General features: G+C 47.1%; 1 protein-coding gene across 1 annotated transcript in view; it reads right to left on the minus strand.

Moving 5' to 3' along the window:
* Positions 1-19,098, minus strand: part of LOC138102765 (F-BAR domain only protein 2-like) — a 257,438-nt gene that overhangs the window by 61,262 nt on the left and 177,078 nt on the right. The window lies entirely within an intron of this gene.

The raw sequence follows: 19,098 nt of genomic DNA on the forward strand, positions 1-19,098 counted from the left end.
AGCATCCCATTGCATTCCATCCCTTCCGAGCTTGTTCGGGTTGCAAAACTTCTAACAATAAGCCTGCTAGGAGCCAGACCAGAACAGCCTCTGTCTTCCTTTGTCCCTGAGCTAACGTAAGCCGATACCATCGGCTCCTGCCATGTTCCCTCTGCAAAGAAGCCAGCCAGCTAGCTCAGCCAGCAGCTCTTTTCCAGATGCCAAAGTTGCTTCAGTGACGCACAGAAGTAGCGCAGCTGGACTCTCTCTGACCTGGGGCATGCCAGAGCTCCTGCCTCGAGCACAAGAACTGCATTAGTTGACCAGGTGCTAGGAAACCCCGTGTCTTCCCCCCGGGGCCCCTCTCCTAGGACCAGATGGCGGGGGGGGGAGACCCCAACATTTCACCTGTTTATTTTTAACAAAAGAGATTTAAAACTTAACATTGAAAACAACTGGATAAACATAACAAGAACGGTTTCAAAACAAAACAAGCCGCCCTCCCGAGTCTTTCAATGTCCAAATGGATTTTTTCTCTGGAACATCTTAAGTTTGGCAGAAGGGAGACAGGACTCTCTGGGCATGCTTTGAGGGGAAACTGAGGCAGGAGAGGGTTTCTTCCATTTGTACCTGTTGGAAATCTAAACAACAATAGTTAATTTCTTCCCTCCCCCTCTTCATCCCCCACTCAGCATTTGAAAGGGATTTTTGGGGAAACAATTGGCAAAGGCATGGTTTTGTGAGGGAAACCATGGGTGAAAAAAACAGATTGGGAATACACTGGGGGTAACAGGATATAGGATAAAGGGGAAAGGTGGGATTAGGAAAGGGAGACTGTAGGGGGGGCTCATAATGGGGATATTGTCTAACATGCCTACAATTTTTAGCATATATACTGCCTTTTACAAAAACACCATCAGTCCCAGTGATGTCTGCTGCTTGTAACCCTTTCCTACCTTGCACAATTTTGAACTCTACTACTTCTTCATCTCCTAAGCTTAGGATGTACTTTTGGGGTTATTCTTTTTAATAGCAGTTCTATGAACGAATATGTCTTTCTGGATGTCACATCTTGTTATAAAACCATAATTTTGTTAAACATTATACCATTTTACTATTCCTAAAACCTTAGCTACAATGATTTTTTCATTTTTCCGTGTGGCTGTTTTTTTCTGTCTCGCTGTGTTTTTGCTTTCATTTTCCCTCACTCCCGTGTTGGGACTGCTGGAGCTGCCAGTGCTGCCGGGGCTGTCAGGGATGCTAGTGCCTGCGTGCTCTCACTGCAGGGTCTCTCGGGGTCATATTCAGGGCCGTGCGTGCCGGGCCGGGTCGCGCCGCTCAGCTCCCTGTGTGCTGCTGCCGCCTCTGGTTGCAGCTGCGCTGCCGCTGCCTGGCACCATGCCCGCTTCTTGGCCAGGCCTCCGAGCAATGACCCCCCCGCCCCCTGCTCCAGCACGTGTTTTGGCTAGGTGCGGCTCTGCTCCACTGCCATCTTTGCCGGCTGCTGCCCATGCGCCGCCCGTCTTGGCCAGGCATTCACGGGACTCGCTCCACCACGTGCTGCGCGGGGCCAGGCGGGCACCAGCGGGTTGTGCCACCGCCGCTGTGCCTCGCTCCGCTGTCGGCATTGTAGCTCGCGTCGCTCTGCCTGCGCGCGGGAACTGCCTCGCTACTGCTTACATGGTCCCTGATGCAGGCTTCCCTTCGCAAGGACACAGCTGACATTGTTCAACAGTCTCCATAATTAAATAATATTCACGAAAATATTCTTCCATCTGCATATATTTTGACTCAGAAATTATCTCAGTCCAAACGGTCTTCCAAAAGTCTTTGGTAAGAATGAAGTCCCAAGAAATGTAGAAAAAATTCTTAAACAACCATGCCAGGAAGTGTTTCAGTTCCTTTTGAGCTTGAATTAAGCTAAAATTTACAAATCGTTGTTCAAGAATCTTTTCAAGTTTAAGATAAATGTCCATATGCGGCTCTGAGAGCCAAGAGTCTTCCCACAGTTCCTCCATAGTTTAGAGATGGAACAGCAAAACAAAAACAAGAAGAGAAGTCCAGAGTTTACTCACAAATCAGTCGCTGTCCTTAGGGATCAGGGATCGTTCTGCTCGCATTAGCCACCATTTGTTGCAATGGTGATGGTTGCAACATGTGTATCAGACAATGATGCCATGGAAAAGAATATATGGACCAATTCTTGCTAGATATTTTCAGAGATGTTCATTTCCCTAGCCGCATGGCTGAGGATCCTGAGGAAAACTGCAGCAATCACGGGACCCGAGGGTCCTTCCCCCGGGCAGGGGACCACAAAACAACCAGTGGGGAATGAGGTTGACCAGAGAGCAGGGAAACCCCGTGTCTCCCCCCTGGGGCCCCTCTCCCAGGACCATATGGTGGGGGGGGGACCCCAACAACTTCCAAAAGTAATTTGTATAACCACTCCTATCCCAAGGAATGTGATGAATATTCATGAATTTTACCCATAATACTGGACTGTATGGAGTGCTGTGTGTGTGTTTGGAGGAGAGATCCCCCACACCTGGCGCGCCAAATAAAGCAAATATCCAATTCTCTGACTCTGTCTCTGAAGTGTCTCTTGGTCCGGTTTGGGGCGATTCAGACCTGTGGCCCCATGGAGAGAGGAGCCCACACTAAAGCAGGATTGCTGGCAGAACTTGTGACCCTGCGGGGCACCCATGCTGGAGCAGCCTATGCCTGAAGGACTGCACCTTGTGGAAGGGGCTCATGCTGGAGCAGTTTGTGAAGATCTGTAGCCTGTGGGAAGTACTCACATTAGAGAATTTCATGGAGAGCTGTCTTCTATGGGAGAGCCCCTATGCTAGAGCAAGGGAAGAGTGTGAAAAGTCCTCCCCTTGAGGAGGAAGCAGTGGCAGAAACAACATGTGATGAACTACCATTAACTGTCTGTTGTGGTTTGACACTGGCCAAATGCCAGGCACCCATGAAAGCCGCTGGGCAGAGGAGAGAAAAAAAATTAATAAAGGGTTCATGAGTTGAGATAAGGAGAAAACACTTCAAGGGCAAAACAGGCTCGCTCAACTTGAAGGTACAAAGTGAATTTATTACTAACAAAATCAGAGGAGGATAATGAGAAGTAAAATAAGCCCTTAAAACACCTTTTTCCCCCCAGCCCCTCCCTCCTTCCCACCGACAGTGCAGGGAGACAGGGCATGGGGGTTTTGGTCAGTTCACCATCCAAGGTTTTCTTCCGCTGCTCTGGGAGAAGAGTCCTTCCCCTGTGAGACCGTGGGGTCCCTCCCACAGGAGACAGTTCTCCATTAACTTCTCCAGCGTGGGTCCACTCTCAGGAGCAGCAGTCCTCCCAAAACTGCTGCAGCATGGGTCACTCTTCCATGGGGTGAAGTCCTCCAAGGACAGGCTGCTCCAGCCTGGAAGCAGTGGCCCTCTCTCTCCACCAGGTCTTCCACTGGAACATAGCCTCCTCCAGGCATCTACCCACTCTGATGTGGGCACCTCCCTCACGGCCTGTGGGTGGACCTCTGCATCCCCCATGGATCTCCATGGGCTGCAGGGAGACAACTTGCTTCACCATGGTCATCACCATGGCCTGCAGAGGAATCTTGGCTCTGGCACCTGGAGCACCTCCTCCCCCTCCTTCTTCACTGACCTTGGTGTCCCCATGTTGTTTCTTTCACATGTTCTCACCTCCTCCTCTTCTCTGACTAGAAGAAAAACTGCACATGCCCCACTTTGTTTTGATTTTCTCCTTAAATATGTTATCACAGAGGCATTACCACCCTCTCTAATTGGCCCAGCTTTGGCCAGCAGCCTGTCCATCTTCAGAGCCATCAGGGATTGGCTCTGCTGGACATGGTGGAAGCTTCTAACAGCTTCTCACAGAAGCCACCTCTGTGGCCCCCCCGCTACCAAAAACCAGGCCATGCAAAACCAATACACCATCATTCACCATGGCAAATAGCTCTGGTGCAGGCACATCCCGCAGTGGAGCAGGGGATCGCAGCGAGCAAGGCAAGTTTCTAGAGCCAGGGGAACTGCAGGAGAGCGCTGAAACACACGTGGAGCTGACAGCTTGCCCTAGAACAGCTGACTCAGTGTGGGCAGAGCCAGTAGTGACTGTTCAGTGGCACTCACAGCAGTGACAACCAGCAGCTGTTCCCACTCTCTTATAAAGTGCCCATAGGGAGCAGAAGCAACCAGCTCTGTTAACAGGGCATGGGACAGCAGTTTGTGTGGCAGTTCACGCAAGCAGAGTGAGCAGGAAGGTCTCCTGTCCGACAATCTGGGACCAGCTAGCAGAGGCAGTGAACAGACCCAGTAACTGGTGAAGGGCACAAAGAGATCTTTTCATCCCCAATCTTACTAGTGTATGCTCCCTCAGGTATGGTTTTGACATGTCACAGAGCTCATTCCCCTGTAGTGGGAGTCCCTGAACCAGCTGTCAGAGGCTTCAACCCAGACAGACCTTCTGACGGTCGATGTAGCTCTCCAGGTCTCAGGTTGCTAGGAGTGCCTGATGCCTCTTCATGAGGCTGGGGCTGACAATCATTCCTTCTGCAGAAGGTGTGTTGGTGATGAGCTGTGTCACCAGGTGAAGGAACTACAGGAGGAAGTGAACAGGCTATGCAGCATCCATGAGAATGAGCAAGAGATTGATAGGTTATTCTCAGAGACACTACAATCTCAGGAGTCTCAACCTCCCTTTGCAGTGGAGATGCAGGTGGGCTCAGAACCCTGTCAAGCATTAAGTCAAAGGTCTGTTGAATATGAAGGCTGGAAGCTGGTCACTGCCTGTACTAGGAAGAAGGCTCCTCCTTCTCCTGAAACCTTGAAGATGACAAGTAGGACTGGCACCTTTTACAATAGGTATGAGGCCCTGGAACTAGAAGGACAGTCAACTGATGAGGTGGATTGTTGGAAAATGGATTTATTGGGATCAATAAAGGAGCTGTGCAAGCTATTAAGCTGAAGGATTTTTGGGCCTGAGTGCGTGAGACACTTTCTGTGGGAAAGTCTCTGTGAAAAGCAAAACAGTTCCAGCCTGAGAAATTTCAGGGAGTACCGTACTTGCAGGTGTGATATCTAGGAGTATAAGGGAGGCAAGGGCAAGATTCCTTTGAACATAACAAGATTGTGGAAGACTGCCAATGTAGCCTGATTGTGTAGAAATAGAAAAATATCCTGATAAGTAAGCCCCTTAGAAGCTAACAAGCTGGTATACTATTTAAGTGCCTCGAGACTGCTAATAAATCGGAGTTTAGTTTTCAACCATATTGGCTGCTGTCTGTTCTTCTCCCCCCGCCGGGGATCCGAGCTCCCCGTACCGCCGCGGCTTCCGACCTCTGGCTTCTTACAGTGGATGACTATCCTTTTGGGATAGAGATGCCACCTGGGGCAAGACAGCCTACCCCTCGCATCATCACCTCATCTGTTCGAAAAAAAGGGTAGTTGTCATAGGTGACTCCCTTCTAAGGGGAACAGAGGGTCCAATATGCTGACCGGACCCAATCCACAGGGAAGTCTGCCGCATCCCAGGGGCTCAGGTAAGGGACGTTACTAGAAAACTCTCTAGTCTGGTATGGCACTCCGATTATTATCCATTATTGGTGATGCCAGAATAATTTTTGCTTTTATATTTCCTTCACATATATTTGTAGGTCTTTTGTTGTTTAGTTATACAGTTCCTAGCTAGCCTCAGTACTTTTCCCTACCTTTTCCCTACCCTGATAGGCAGAAAGACAAAACACATTCCAGACGCTCCAAGCCAGGGGGTCCAAGACCCCTATCCTATCTTGGTTCTTCCTGGGAGCCAAGGTTGAAACCAGCTCTTCAAAACACATTTTCATAAACAAAGTTTAGTTCCTATCTAAGAGGTGGAACCAAAAGGGGGAATTACCTCACCACTTATGTAACTAATTGGGGATTTTTGTCAATTATGCAAATTTGCTAAACTTATAAAACTCTATTCACCCCATGCAGGGATGGACATTTTCCATATCCGCCCATTGCAGGCCTCCAATAAAGACCAGCCTTTATATGGCCTCCTATACTAATATGGTCTCGAAAGTGTGTTGCTTTATTTCTAGGTGTTTAAGGTATCATTGGTTCTTTATGTCAGCAGTGATGAGATAACAAAGAGAAGTCTGAGTACAATCAAAAGGGATCTCAGGGCCTTGGGACAATTGGTTGAAGGATCAGGAGTACATGAAGTGTTTTCCTTATTCCTTCCAGTAGCATGGAAGAATATGAAAGGGAACAGGCAGACCCATCAGATCAACACATGGCTCCAAGGCTGGTGTTATTTGAAAAGTTTTGGGCTTTTTGACCATGGGATGGTCTATACAACACCAGGTCTACTGACACAGGAGCTAGCAGGGCCAATTGATAGAGATTTAACTAGATTACCCTCTTCATGTGGGTAATGGGCACAGCCGGAAGAAGAGATGGAAAAGGAGCTTCCTCTACAACCTCACAGGGGCTGCTGGTCCTGATGCCCCTCCTGTCCTGGATTGAAGTGTATTCTCTTACCATCCTCATGAGCAGTGGAAATCAGGTGGGGCAGTGTTTCCTTGCCTCCTCCCCCCAGACTATCTTGCTGCTAATGGCCCATCATTGTCCTGCCGCATGACTCAGAGATAACTCCCTCCAGGCTATCTTCTGTTAATGAGCCTAATCAACACTTGGCCTCATGACTCATTACCCTATTGTGAGATGCTCCACCCAGAGGGAGGAACCAAGCATCCCATCGTGGATATAATCTGGGACTCTGAGCACCAGAGACACTCTCTCCACTGGATTTCCAGAGGACAGGAGCTACACAGCCACCACTGGACTTTCTGAGGAGAAGCAGACCCCTTCTACTACAGGATCACCACTTCAGAGGACTGCTACCACCACCCTGCCTAACAGGGACTCAGGTTGTATCTTGACTCTGCCAGTGTTTTCTTTTACTTTCTTTTCCTTTCCTTTAATTTCCATTAAATTGTTATTCTGACTTGGTGCCTCCCACTGGTTTGTTTTCAAACTAGCACACTCCGGATAGCGAAATGAGCTGTAGCAGGAACCTTGGAAGCAGCAAGCTGGAACAGCGGGGACAGGCAGACCCCGGAGTAACAAACAAAATATATCAGAAACTCCGCAGCTGTAGCAGGAGCTGCCGGGTGTCCTGGCAGGCAGGGAGTGAGGGGTTACAGTGTACCGAAAAAACTTGGAGCAGTATCAGAGAAACGGTGGGGCTGGGCAGCAGCAGCCCGGCTCTCAAATGCAACTGGGAGAGGCTCCCTCAGAGGGGGGATGGGGCTTGGGGTCCCGGGTTTTCCTGAGTAGATGGTGAGGGTCCTTTCTAGTGAGGTAGGGTGTCAATAAGGTCCAAGTCCAATGGCTACCCTTACGAGCAAAGGCTCACCCACAGTAAGGAAGAAGCAGCACAGAGCTGAGCTCCGGCGGTGACAGTGAATTCTCCTTGCAGGAAGCAAGAGCTCGACCGTCCTCCTCTGATGCAGAGAAAGAGAGAGGGAGAGGAGAGGAGCCGAGCCAAGCCCCTCACCCCCCAGCCAAAATCTCACAGTATCTCTACCCTTCCCAAGAGAATGCCCCTCAGCTTCGATAATGCAACCAGCTGCACTCCTCCCCTCCTCCTTGGCTATATTTTTTGTCTCTCTTAAGTACCAGTAGTTACTGTCTCTTAGCAACAAATGGGAGAAAATTCCCTAAGAGAAAGAAACAAAAGGAAAAATCCTAACCCCCAACAGGCATCCTTGGCATAAGTGAAACCTGTTGGGATGAGTCTTGTCACTGGTGTGCCCTGATGGACTGTTACAGGCTTTTCAGGAGGTATGGGCAGGCTAGGTGAGGGCTTGGTATTGTATATAACGGAGGGGCTGGAATGTAAGTAGCTTGCAGTTGTCAATAGCACAGTTGAGAGCCTCTGAGTAAGAATCAAGGGACAAACAAATAATGTGGATGTCATCCTGGGAGTCTACTATAGACCTCCTAGCCAGGACAATTATGCTAATGAATTATTCTTCAAGAAACTAAGGGATACCTGCAAATCAACTGCCCTTGTCCTTATGGGGGACTTCAACTTGCCAGATGTTTACTGGGAACACCACACAGTGGGTACAACCTGGGCCAGAAGATTCCTAAAACACCTGGATGATAACTTCATGGTACAGGTACTAAGGGAGCTGACTAGGAAAGGTGACCTCCTTGATTTTTTGCTTGTTAACAGACAAGGTCACATGAGTGAAGTGGTGATTGGCGACCGTCTTGGCCACAGCAACCACGAGGTGATCGAGTTTAAAATCTCTGGTGACAGGAGGAAAAGTGACAGAAAAACCTCAACTCTGGACATGAGGAGAGAAGAGACTTCAGGCTGCTCAGGGAGCTAGTGAGTAAGGTCCCCATGGAAAATGTTTTTGCAGGTCCATCAGTGCTGTTCACTTTTTGAGCACCAACTCCTAAGGGCACAGGAGCAGGCAATTCCCAAATGTCTGAAGTCAAGCAGGTGAGGCAGAAGGCCAGCTTGGCTGAGCAGGGATCTTCTTCTGAAGCTAAGGCAAAAAAAAAAAAAACGTGCATGACTAGTGGAAGAAAGGTCAGGTGACATGGAAGAAATACAGAGATGCTGCTTGCCACTGTAGGGAGAAAATTTGTGCGGCCAAAGCTCAACTGGAGTTGAAGCTGGGCAGAAATGTGGAGGACAATAAAAAGAGCTTTTTTAAATACATCAATAGCAAAGGGTGGTGTAGAAATAACATTGCCCCATTACAGGATGAGGATGGTCACCTCACAAACAGGGAGAGAGACCAGGCAGAGGTGTTTAATGCTTTCTTTGCTTTGGTCTTCAGCACTGATGATGGGCTCTGGGGGTCTCAGAGCCTTGAACTGGAGGACTACTAATGCAGTTCTTGTGCTTGAGGCAGGAGCTCTGGCGAGCCTCGGTCAGAGAGAGTCCAGCTATGTTACTTCTGTGTGTCACTGAAGCGACTTCAGCATCAGGAAATGAGCTGCTGGCTGAGCTAGCTAGCTGGCTTCTTTGCAGAGGGAAACACAGCAGGAGCCGATGGTATCGGCTCACGTTAGCTCAGAGACAAAGGAAGAGAGAGGCTGTTCTGGTCTGGCTCCTAGCAGGTTTATTGTTAGAAGTTTTGCAACCCGAACAAGCTCGGAAGGGATGGAATGAGATGGGATGCTTTCCCTGAGGCTTTTCCCTCAGTTTTATAGGGAATTTGAAAACCGTGGTGAAAGGGGAAAACAACCAATGAGTTACAAGCCAGGGGGAGGATACAATTTAACAAGAACCACTGGGGGAAACCAAGAGGCGGGAGTTATAATAAAGAACCAATGAACAACCGAGTAACCAAGAATTTTCCCAAACCGGGGGAGGTGGCTTGTACCCGGGCACCACCCGGGGGGGTGTGGCTTAGGCTTCTGAGCCGCCCATTGACCCACCCTCTGAGTCTGCCTCTTCAGGAAACTCGATCCAGGGGATGGGCTGGGATTGATTGGCATCTCGCTGCCCCAGCCCTGCAGTGGGCCGGGTCACAGCAACAGACTACGGCTGTGAGAATGATAAAACTCCCAGATGACCCTGAACTTGTGCGGGATCTGCTGCTTCAGCTGTATCTCTATATGTCTATGGGGCCTAATAGGATTCATCCCAGGCTACTCAAAGAGCTGGCTGGTGTCATTGTGAGACCTCTCTCAATGATTTTTGAATAGTCTTAGGAATCTGGAGAGGTCCCAGTGGACTGGAAGCTAGCAAACATTGTCCCAATTTTCAAGAAGGGCAAGAAGTCTGACCCTGGAAACTACAGGTCTGTCAGTCTCAATTCTGTACCTGGTAAAATTACGGAGAAGATTATTCTGGGAGTGCCCTGGGTACAGAGACAAGGGGGTGGAGTTTTTAGTGCTGTCTATTTGATACCACTCACATCACCACTGGGGGCCATGGTTTCCGCAGGGAAAAAGCCAAGGCCAGAAACAAAATTTGTCATTTTTTGCTGGGCTCGCTTTAGAGAGGGTGTAGGATCGGAATTGCTGTCACTGCTGCCATGCCGTCACCACCACCCTGGAGAGACAGCCCCTGCATCCGCACCACTGTCACTGCCACCCCGGAAAGAGAGCCCCTTCAGCAAGGCCCAAGCCCTGCCGGGCAGTGCAAAATCAGCATTTCATCATCACAACTCCTTATTCAGATGAAATAGCTTTCCAGGTTTTGTTTTGTCCCTGCTTTCCATTGGTTTTGGGTGGTGGGTGGGGGGGGGGGGGGGGGAAGTTAAGCCATAAGAGCCTCCCCAATATATTTTTTTTGTTGTTTCCAAATACCATGTAGTCCCAGCCCAGGGCCAGTCACCATTTTGCTGTTATCTGGGAAACCACACTGGGTGCTGTCTTCAGGAAGTGCTTTTGTTTGGTGGTGAATACACTTTTGTGTGTAAGATTCTCTTTTGTACACACTTTTATTAATATTGTTGTGGTTATTGTGATTTTTTCAGTAAATTGTGATTCCAACTTATAGCCTCTCCTAGTGTTCCTCCATTTTCAGAAGGGGCAGGGGGAAAAGGGAGCAGCTTGAGTGGGTTTAATTTTCTAGCTGGGTTTTAAACCAGCACAGGGAGCTATTGAAAAACACCTGAAGGACAATAGTCATTGGTCATAGCCAACACAGCTTCATGAGGGGAAAGTCCTGCTTGTTAAACCTAGTTTCTTTTTATGATAAGGTAACCCACCTAGTTGATCAAGGGAAGCCAGTTGATGTAATCTTTTGAGATTTCAGTAAAGCTTTCAATACTGTCTCTCACAAGGTCTGTCTGGACAAAATATCCAGCATTCAGCTTGATAAACACGTCATGCAATGGGTTAGTAACTGGCTCACAGATCGAGCACAAAGGATTATACTGAATGGGGTTACATCAGTCTGGTGACCTGGGTGGGGTTCCGCAGGGCTCCATCTCAGGGCTGGGTCTCTTCAACATCTTGATAAATGACTTGGACACAGGACTCAAAGGTATACTGAGATGATAATAAATTAGGAGGAGCTGTCAACTCCCTTGAAGGCAGATGCCCTGCAGAAAGACCTAGACAAATTAAGAGGACTGGGCAATAATCAACCATATGAAGTTTAACAAAGTCAAGTGCCAGATTCTGCACCTGTGATGGGGTAACCCTGGTTGTGTGTATAGACTCGGGAATGAGAGGCTGGAAAGCAGCACTATGGAAAGGGCCCTGGGGGACCTGGTCAACAGCAAACTGAATATGAGTCAGCAGTGCCCTGGCAGCCAGGAGGGCCAACCATGCCCTGGGGTGCATCTGGCACATCATCACCAGCTGCTCGAGGGAGGTGATTGTCCTGCTCTACTCTGCACTGATGCAGCCTCACCTCCAGTACTGTGTGCAGTTTTGGGTGCCACAATATAAGAAAGATATAAAGCTATTGGAGAGCGTCCAAAGGAGGGCCATGAAGATGGTGAAGGGCCTAGAGGGGAAGTGTCCTATGTGACCTAGTGTAGCAGGGCATCTCAATCCCCCACAAAAGCTTATCTGTTATCACATAACTCAAACAGGACAAGCTGTCTTGTAGTGAGTTATTTTGACATCATGTGGTTAACATTGGTCTGGCATCTCCCAACTGCCAAAGTGAGTTCTGGCAAGATAAGCTGGATTTTTGACTGACATCCATTCTCTTTACAACTATAAAGGCAACACCAAACTTTCACAAAGCAGAAATCTTCTACACATTTCCTGGAAATGTGTGGAGTTTCTCCCCTGAGCAGGGATGCCTGCTTTGCAGTTACTCCCCTGGAGTTTAAGTGAAAGGAATCTGTGCACATTATCGTAATTTCAGCAGTAAGTTGCATTCGACTCCTAATCAATACTATTTCTTTTGCTAGCTTTAATATAGGTACCTTGATATAGTGCGCTGCTTTATGTTATGCTGTAATATACTAGTAATTCTTTAGTTTTATACTGTGTAGCAATTCTGATTAAGATCTCTCATCTGTTATCTCATCTGTTTAATAAATAATTCATGTTTATAAATAGATCTGTTTTGCCATGATTAGAACTTGTGGACCAGAGTGATTCCTTAAATTAAAATTGTTGCCAAAATCTGAGGCTAAGGCAGGGCTTGTCTGAAGCTTCCACTCTTCCCGTGACACCTAGGTGACCCAAAAATGTGTACTCCATATTTTTTGTATGACATCTGTTGGAAATTATGCCAAGTTTAAAATTTTTTATATAACTGTAGTCAGGGGTTTTGTTGGCTTTTGCCCCAGGGGAAAAAAATTTTAAGTTTCTTTTCAAAGGACTGTTTCATCACTCAAGGAGTGATGATCTTAACATCTCAACAAACTGGGAGTAGCACAGAAGATACACAAAAGATAATGACCATTAACGACCATTAACAAATATCAACTCCAAACATCATCCCTGGTGATGCCATGATGATTTTTTGCCTTTTCTTTTATACCCCTTTTAAACCTTTTTATAACTTCTGTATTTGTGGTAGACAGAGGAGTAGAAACTCCTGCAATTAAAGGAGGCTTTGATTTACAACCCTGGAAGAGACTAGGTCTGGCTTAATTGACAGAGATTTATAGACTTTAAGCAAAAGGATTACAAGCTTGTATTCCTATAGTTATAAGTAAAATTGTATACTGGGTGTTTTGGTGGAGGGTTTTAAAATATAATAGTGTGATTTTATATAGTTTAAGTTAAGAATGTAGATGGTATAAGAGAGACATCTGTGTGTACGTGACATGAGAAGTTATTGGTCAAGACACAGCTGCATTGCAGTGAGAAGTGCCACAGGTGATAGGTCATAAATCTAAAACAAAGTGTCGTTTTAAGTATCTATTGGATTAGAAAGTTATAAATTATGATGTAACCCTAAATCTTGTGACCAGTCGTCATTACTCAGAGGTGTTGTAAAATCTCACACCTTGACTGACGCGTTTGTTATTTTAAACAATAAATTCGTGTAATTGCATAGTCCCATCCCTTAAAGTTATTTTTCTCCGACACGTGAAAGTGCAGAAACGGACATGTATTCTTAGTGGTTTTTTACCTACATTCTTGGACTTGTTTGTAAGGCTAGGAGACTAAACATTTTAGAAGCTTTGTAGTTAGGGATCAGAATGCCCCAGACACCAAGGTCCTCTCCAGAACACATTTTGTAAACTAAGATAGAACCATCCAGGGGAAGGTTCCTTGGGGAGGGGGGCTCACTTGAGCTTCTCATTGGGGAACCTTTGATAGATATGCTAAATAGTAAGATCTATAATGTTATACCAGATCTTTTGTGGGGTGCATTGCGGTGTGCATTGGGGTGCCTTCGACCTGGACGTAGTGCACCTAAGGATCCTCAAAATAAATACAAAGGTAAAATCCCTTTTTCCCTTCTACCCATGTTTGATTCTTGATTTTAAGACCAGGAAAGGGCATCACTGGCATGGTCCAAGACACCTGGTCTGGGAAAAGAGAGATAAGAGAATGAAGAATGAGACCCTAATTAACATTGAAGGCTAAGGGATCAATAACCAATAGGAAACCGAATACTAAGAACTGTGTAACTTGGGACCAATGAACATTGAACCAATTAATTTCTATGGGTTTTGACTGTATAAATATGTGAAAAATCTGGTAAAAAGGATGTGTGATGGAATGATTTTCTCTGCACAATCCAGGCAATGTGTGGATGAAATGATTTCTGTTGCACATCCTGGCCAGAACAACATTCTGGCTGGAATAAAGTAATGCCTTGATTCTCCAACACTAAAAAAGTTGTTGGAGAGTTTTTGTTTTTCCCGCAGTTTTGGTGACACATCCACAGTCTGTTTTACTGTCTCGTTAAGACCTGGGGAGCAGAAGCAGAACTGGAGTGCTTTACCCCGGTTCACAGAAAGGAGAAGGTCCTGGGTCACTTTAAAAAGAGGGAACGCATGCACGTAGAGCTATCTTTTGTTCTCTCCGGACTCCCCAGGAGGTTTCCTTGGTCATGTCTCTGAGTTGAAACCCAAGAAGCTGCATTTCGCAATCCAAAACTGTTTTGGGGTGGATTTCACAGTACCTTTCACTCCTGCTGCCTGTGGTTTCGCCAAGGAGTAGTCAGACCTGGCGTTTGCCAAGGAGGAGTTGAACCCACTCTCCAGAAGTTCCAGCCACTCCCACAGCCGCCGCGCCACTCCAGGAAGTCGGACCTGCTCCACAAGGTTTTCCAGACAGTGCTGTTTACTGAGGAGAGGGCAGGGGCTTGTCCGATGCTGCTGGTTTGGGTTTTTTTCTGACCATTTCACTGCCGCCGCTTGGGACCAGCGCACAATGCAGCAGCGACACGGAACTGGATCCAGCCAGGCCAAAAGGGAGCAGGGAGGCTGACACTGCAAGGTGGGAGCTACCTCAAAGAACACCAGCACCCCTCATCTGCAACCAGAACTGCTTCGTAAGCCCCTACCTTCCCAGTTTTCTTGTTCCAGGGGAAAGGTTGAGCCAAGAAGGACTTCTCTGCCATCTCGTCTTTGTTCTCTGGGCCAAGCAGGATGCTATAGCAGCTGCCATTTGGGAGGAGGCAGCTTCTCTACCATCTTGTTTTCTTTGTTCCCGGGGGGCATATGAGTCTGCATTTTTGTATCTAGTGGTTACTGCTGTTATCTTGGTTGCTGCTGTTTTCTTTTTAGTAAACTGTTATTTTTTCACTTATATCTTCTCGCATTCATGTCTCCTTATTGGTGAAAGGGGAGTGGTTAAAACTAAGGGGAGGTAACTGATTGTGGAGTCTCTGCCCCATATAAATTGTCTTAAACTAAGACAGGAAGCCTTATGAGGAATGGCTGAGGTCATTACATCTGTTCAGCCCAGAGAAAAGGAGACTGAAGGAAGACCTCATCATGATCTGCAGCTTCCTAATGAGGGGAAGTGGAGGGGCAGACACTGATCTCTTCTCTGTGGTGACCAGTGATGGGACCCAAGGGAATGACATGAAGCTGTGTCAGGGCAGGTTTAGATTGAATATTTTGAAAAGGTTCTTCACACAGAGGGTGGTTGAGCAATGAAACAGGCTCCCCAGGAGACTGGTCACAGCACCAAGCCTGACAGAGTTCGAGAAGTATTTGGACAATGCTCTCAGACATGTGGTGTGATTCTTGGGGCTGTCCTGTGCAGGGCCAGGAGTTGGATGATCCTTGTGGGTCCCTTCCAACTCAGGATATTGTATGATTCTATGAACTGTGACCCTGTCTTGGGTTACAATGGAAGATGTAACCAAAAGTATGTATTATATTACCATCTACTTAAGCTTTTAAGATAGGAGGGGCAGTGTTCTTTATCTTCTCCATGACTCAGCCCTGATAACACCCTCCGGGGAAACAGCTGCCACCCTGAGATGGCCACCTCTGCTATAGGCCCATCAAGGTCTCACAGAATGACTCATAGAATTACATCATACCATTGTGAGATGCTCTGCCCAGGATGAGGAACCAAGCATTCCTACCTGGATATAATCTGAGGCTTGGAACACCACGGGGGCACTACCCGCTGGATTCCCAGAGGACAAGAGTTTGACAACTACCACTGGGCCTCCAGAGAAAGACCAGACCTTTCTACAGGATCACCACTTCAACAAAACCACATCCATCACCCCAACGGGACTGTAGCCACCATTTAATCAGATTGCTACCACCACCCTGACCCACAGGGTGACAGGTTGTATTCTGACTCTTGTCAGTTTAAGGCAGTATTTCGGTATTATTGCCTTTATTTTAATTTTCCTATTAAATTGTAGGTGTAACTTGAAATCTCCCGCTGGTTTGCTTTCAGACTAGTAGACTCCCCTTCCCTGTTCCCTTGTGCCCCTGTGGGGAGGAGGTAGAAAAAATTGGGAGTGAAGTTGAGCTCAGAAAGAAGGGAGGGGTGAGGGGAAGGTGTTTTATGATTTGGTTTAGCCTCATTATCCTACTCTAATTAGATTGGTAATAAATTCAATTAAATTCTCCAAGTCAAGTTTGTTTTGCCTTTTATGGCAATTGGTGATTGATCTCTTCCTGTGCTTATCTCAACTCATGAACCTTTCATTATATTTTCTCTCCCTAGTCTAGCTGAGGAAGGGAGTGTCAGAGCGGCTTTGGTGGGCACCTGGCATCCAACCAGGGTCAATTTGTCATGGTGGGATATCAGCCATGAGTTAGTGTTGGGGTCTCCCCCCCATCATGTGGTCCTGGAAGAGGGGCCCTGGGGGGGAGACACGGGGTTTCCCTAGCCCCTGGTCAGCCTCGCTCCCCATTGGTTGTTTTGTGTTTCCCTGCGTGGGGAAGGACCCTCAGGTCCCGTGATTGAGCAGTTCCTCGGCAGAGCTCTGGCCATGCGGCTGGAGAAATAAACATCTCTCTGAAACATCTATCAAGAATCGGTCCATATATATATTTCTTTTCCACGGGCCTCATTGTCTGATACACGTGTTGCAGTATCGCCACTGTAACAAATGGTGACTAATGCGAGCAGAACGATCCCCGATCCCTAAGGACAGCGACTGATTTGTGAGTAAACTCTGGATTTCTCTTCTTGTTTTCGTTTTGCTGTTCCATCTCTAAACTATGAAGGAACTGTGGAAAGACTCTTGGCTCTCAGAGCTGCATATGGACACTTATCTTAAACTTGAAAAGATTCTTGAACAAAAATTTGTAAATTTTAGCTTAATTCAAGCTCAAAAGGAACTGAAACACTTCCTGGCATGGCTGTTAAAGAACTTTTTCTACATTTCTTGGGACTTCATTCTTACCAAAGACTTTTGGAAGACCGTTTGGACTGAGTTAATTTCTGAGTCAAAATATATGCCGATGTGTAGATACAAAAATGCTGCTAGCAAGGATTTTCTTGCTAGCTTCTAAGTCCATGAGAGACTTTTCTCTCTCACAGAAGAGTTAGCAGAGTATGTAAACAACCAAGCCACCTGCAACCTTGAAAAGTCTTGTTTATGGTATAGTAGAAAAATATTTTGACACTGGATGTTTTAGGATTTTAGCCAATCACCCCAAGGGGTGGCTGATCCTTTGTCCAATTAGACTATGAAGAAAAAAGTCTATAAAAGAGTTTGTAAAATAATTAAAGAAATCAATCTTGCTGCACAATTCCTGCCTGCTGGATCTTCTCTCCTCCTCCTCCCTATGGCTGCGGGACACAGTGATATACCCTAGGGCCTAGGTCTGCGGTAATACCAATGGAAGAATATTTTCGTGAAGATTATTTAATTACCGAGACTGTTGAACAATGTCAGCTGTGTCCTTGCGAAATTAAAACTGCTTCAGGGACCGTGCGACCCAGGCGACATGGACCGAGCGCTCTCCAAGCAGCAGCGAGGCAGTTCCCGCACGCGAGCGGAGCGGCACGAGCTGCAGTGCCGGCAGCGGAGAGAGGCGCAGCGGGAGCCCGCCCGGCCCCCACAGCGCGTGGTGGAGCAAGCCCCGTGAGAGGAGCGGCGCAGGGGCGACAGCCGGCGGCTGGCAGCAGTGGAGCAGAGTCGCGCCTAGCTGAAACACGCACTGGAGCAGGGCGCGGGGGGGTTGTCGCTTGGGGGCCGGGCCAAGATGTGGGCGTGGCCCCAGGCAGTGGCAGCGCAGCTCAGAGCAGAGGCGGCGGCACGCGGGGAGCTGAGCGGCACGGCCCCAAATGCGACCCCAGGAAGAGCGCGCAGGCAGCTCCAGCCCCGATGACCCCAGCAGCCCTGGCAGCTCCAACATGGGAGCGAGCGAAACCGAAAGAGAAAGCAAAAATGCAGTGAGACAGAAAACAGCAAGCACTCGGAAAAAGGAAAAAATCATCGTAGCTAAGGTTTTAGGAATAGTAAAATGGTATAATGTTAAACAAAATTATGGTTTTATAACAAGATGTGACAACCAGCAAGACATATTCGTTCATAGAACTGTTATTAAAAAGAATAACCCTGAAAAATACATCCCAAGTTTAGGAGATGGAGAAGTAGTAGAGTTCAAAATTGTGCAAGGTAGAAAAGGGTTACAAGCATCGCAGAAGTCACTGGGGCTGATGGTATTTTTGTGAAAGGCAGTATATATGCTAAAAAGCGTAGTCATGTTAGACAATATCCGCATTATAAACAGTCCCTACAGTCTCCCTTTCCTAATCCCACCTTTCCCTTTTACCCTATATCCTATTACCCCCAGTGAATTCCCAATCTGATTTTCCACCCATGGTTTCCCTCACAAAACCATGCCTTTGCCAATTGTTTCCCCAAAAATCCCTTTCAAATGCTGAGTGGGGGATGAAGAGGGGGAGGGAAGAAATTAACTATTGTTGTTTAGAGTTCCAACAGGTACAAATGGAAGAAACCCTCTCCTGCCTCAGTTTCCCCACAAAGCATGCCTGGAGAGTTCTGTCTCCCTTCTGTCAGCCTTAAGATGTTCCAGAAAACCTGTTTGGACATTGAAAGACTCAGGAGGGTGGCTTGTTTTGTTTTGAAACTGTTCTTGTTATCTCATGTTTATCCAGTTGTTTTCAATGTTAAGTTTTAAATCTCTTTTTGTTAAAAATAAACGGGTGAAATGTTGGGGTCTCCTCCCCCTGCCATGTAGCCCTGGGAGAGGGGCCCTGGGACAGAGACGGAGTTTCCTAGCCCCTGGTCAGCCTCGTTCCCCATTGGTTGTTTTGTGTTTCCCTGCGTGGGGAAGGACCCTCAGGTCCCGTGATTGAGCAGTTCCTCGGCAGAGCTCTGGCCATGCGGCTGGAGAAATAAACATCTCTCTGAAACATCTATCAAGAATCGGTCCATATATATATTTCTTTTCCACGGGCCTCATTGTCTGATACACGTGTTGCAGTATCGCCACTGTAACAAGTTAGAATGATGGTCTTTCAGAAATCAATGCGCGCATGATTTACTGAAAAAAAAATGCAAAGTTTTTCTATCTTTCTATACAGTACACAAAAGATTTTCTAGAAAATAACTAAAGCTTCGATTCTGCAAGCACAGACATATAGTACTTTTTCCACATGCAGAGCTAGTATTTCATTATGAGTACACATAAGAATTGTATTATCTACAATGTTGAAATGTAGAACAAGGGAGAACTACTTACCTCTGCAGAGGACAGCATGAAACATTAG

The sequence above is a fragment of the Aphelocoma coerulescens genome, assembly GCF_041296385.1.
Source record: "Aphelocoma coerulescens isolate FSJ_1873_10779 chromosome W unlocalized genomic scaffold, UR_Acoe_1.0 ChrW_unloc_scaf_1, whole genome shotgun sequence".
Taxonomy (NCBI): Eukaryota; Metazoa; Chordata; class Aves; order Passeriformes; family Corvidae; genus Aphelocoma; species Aphelocoma coerulescens.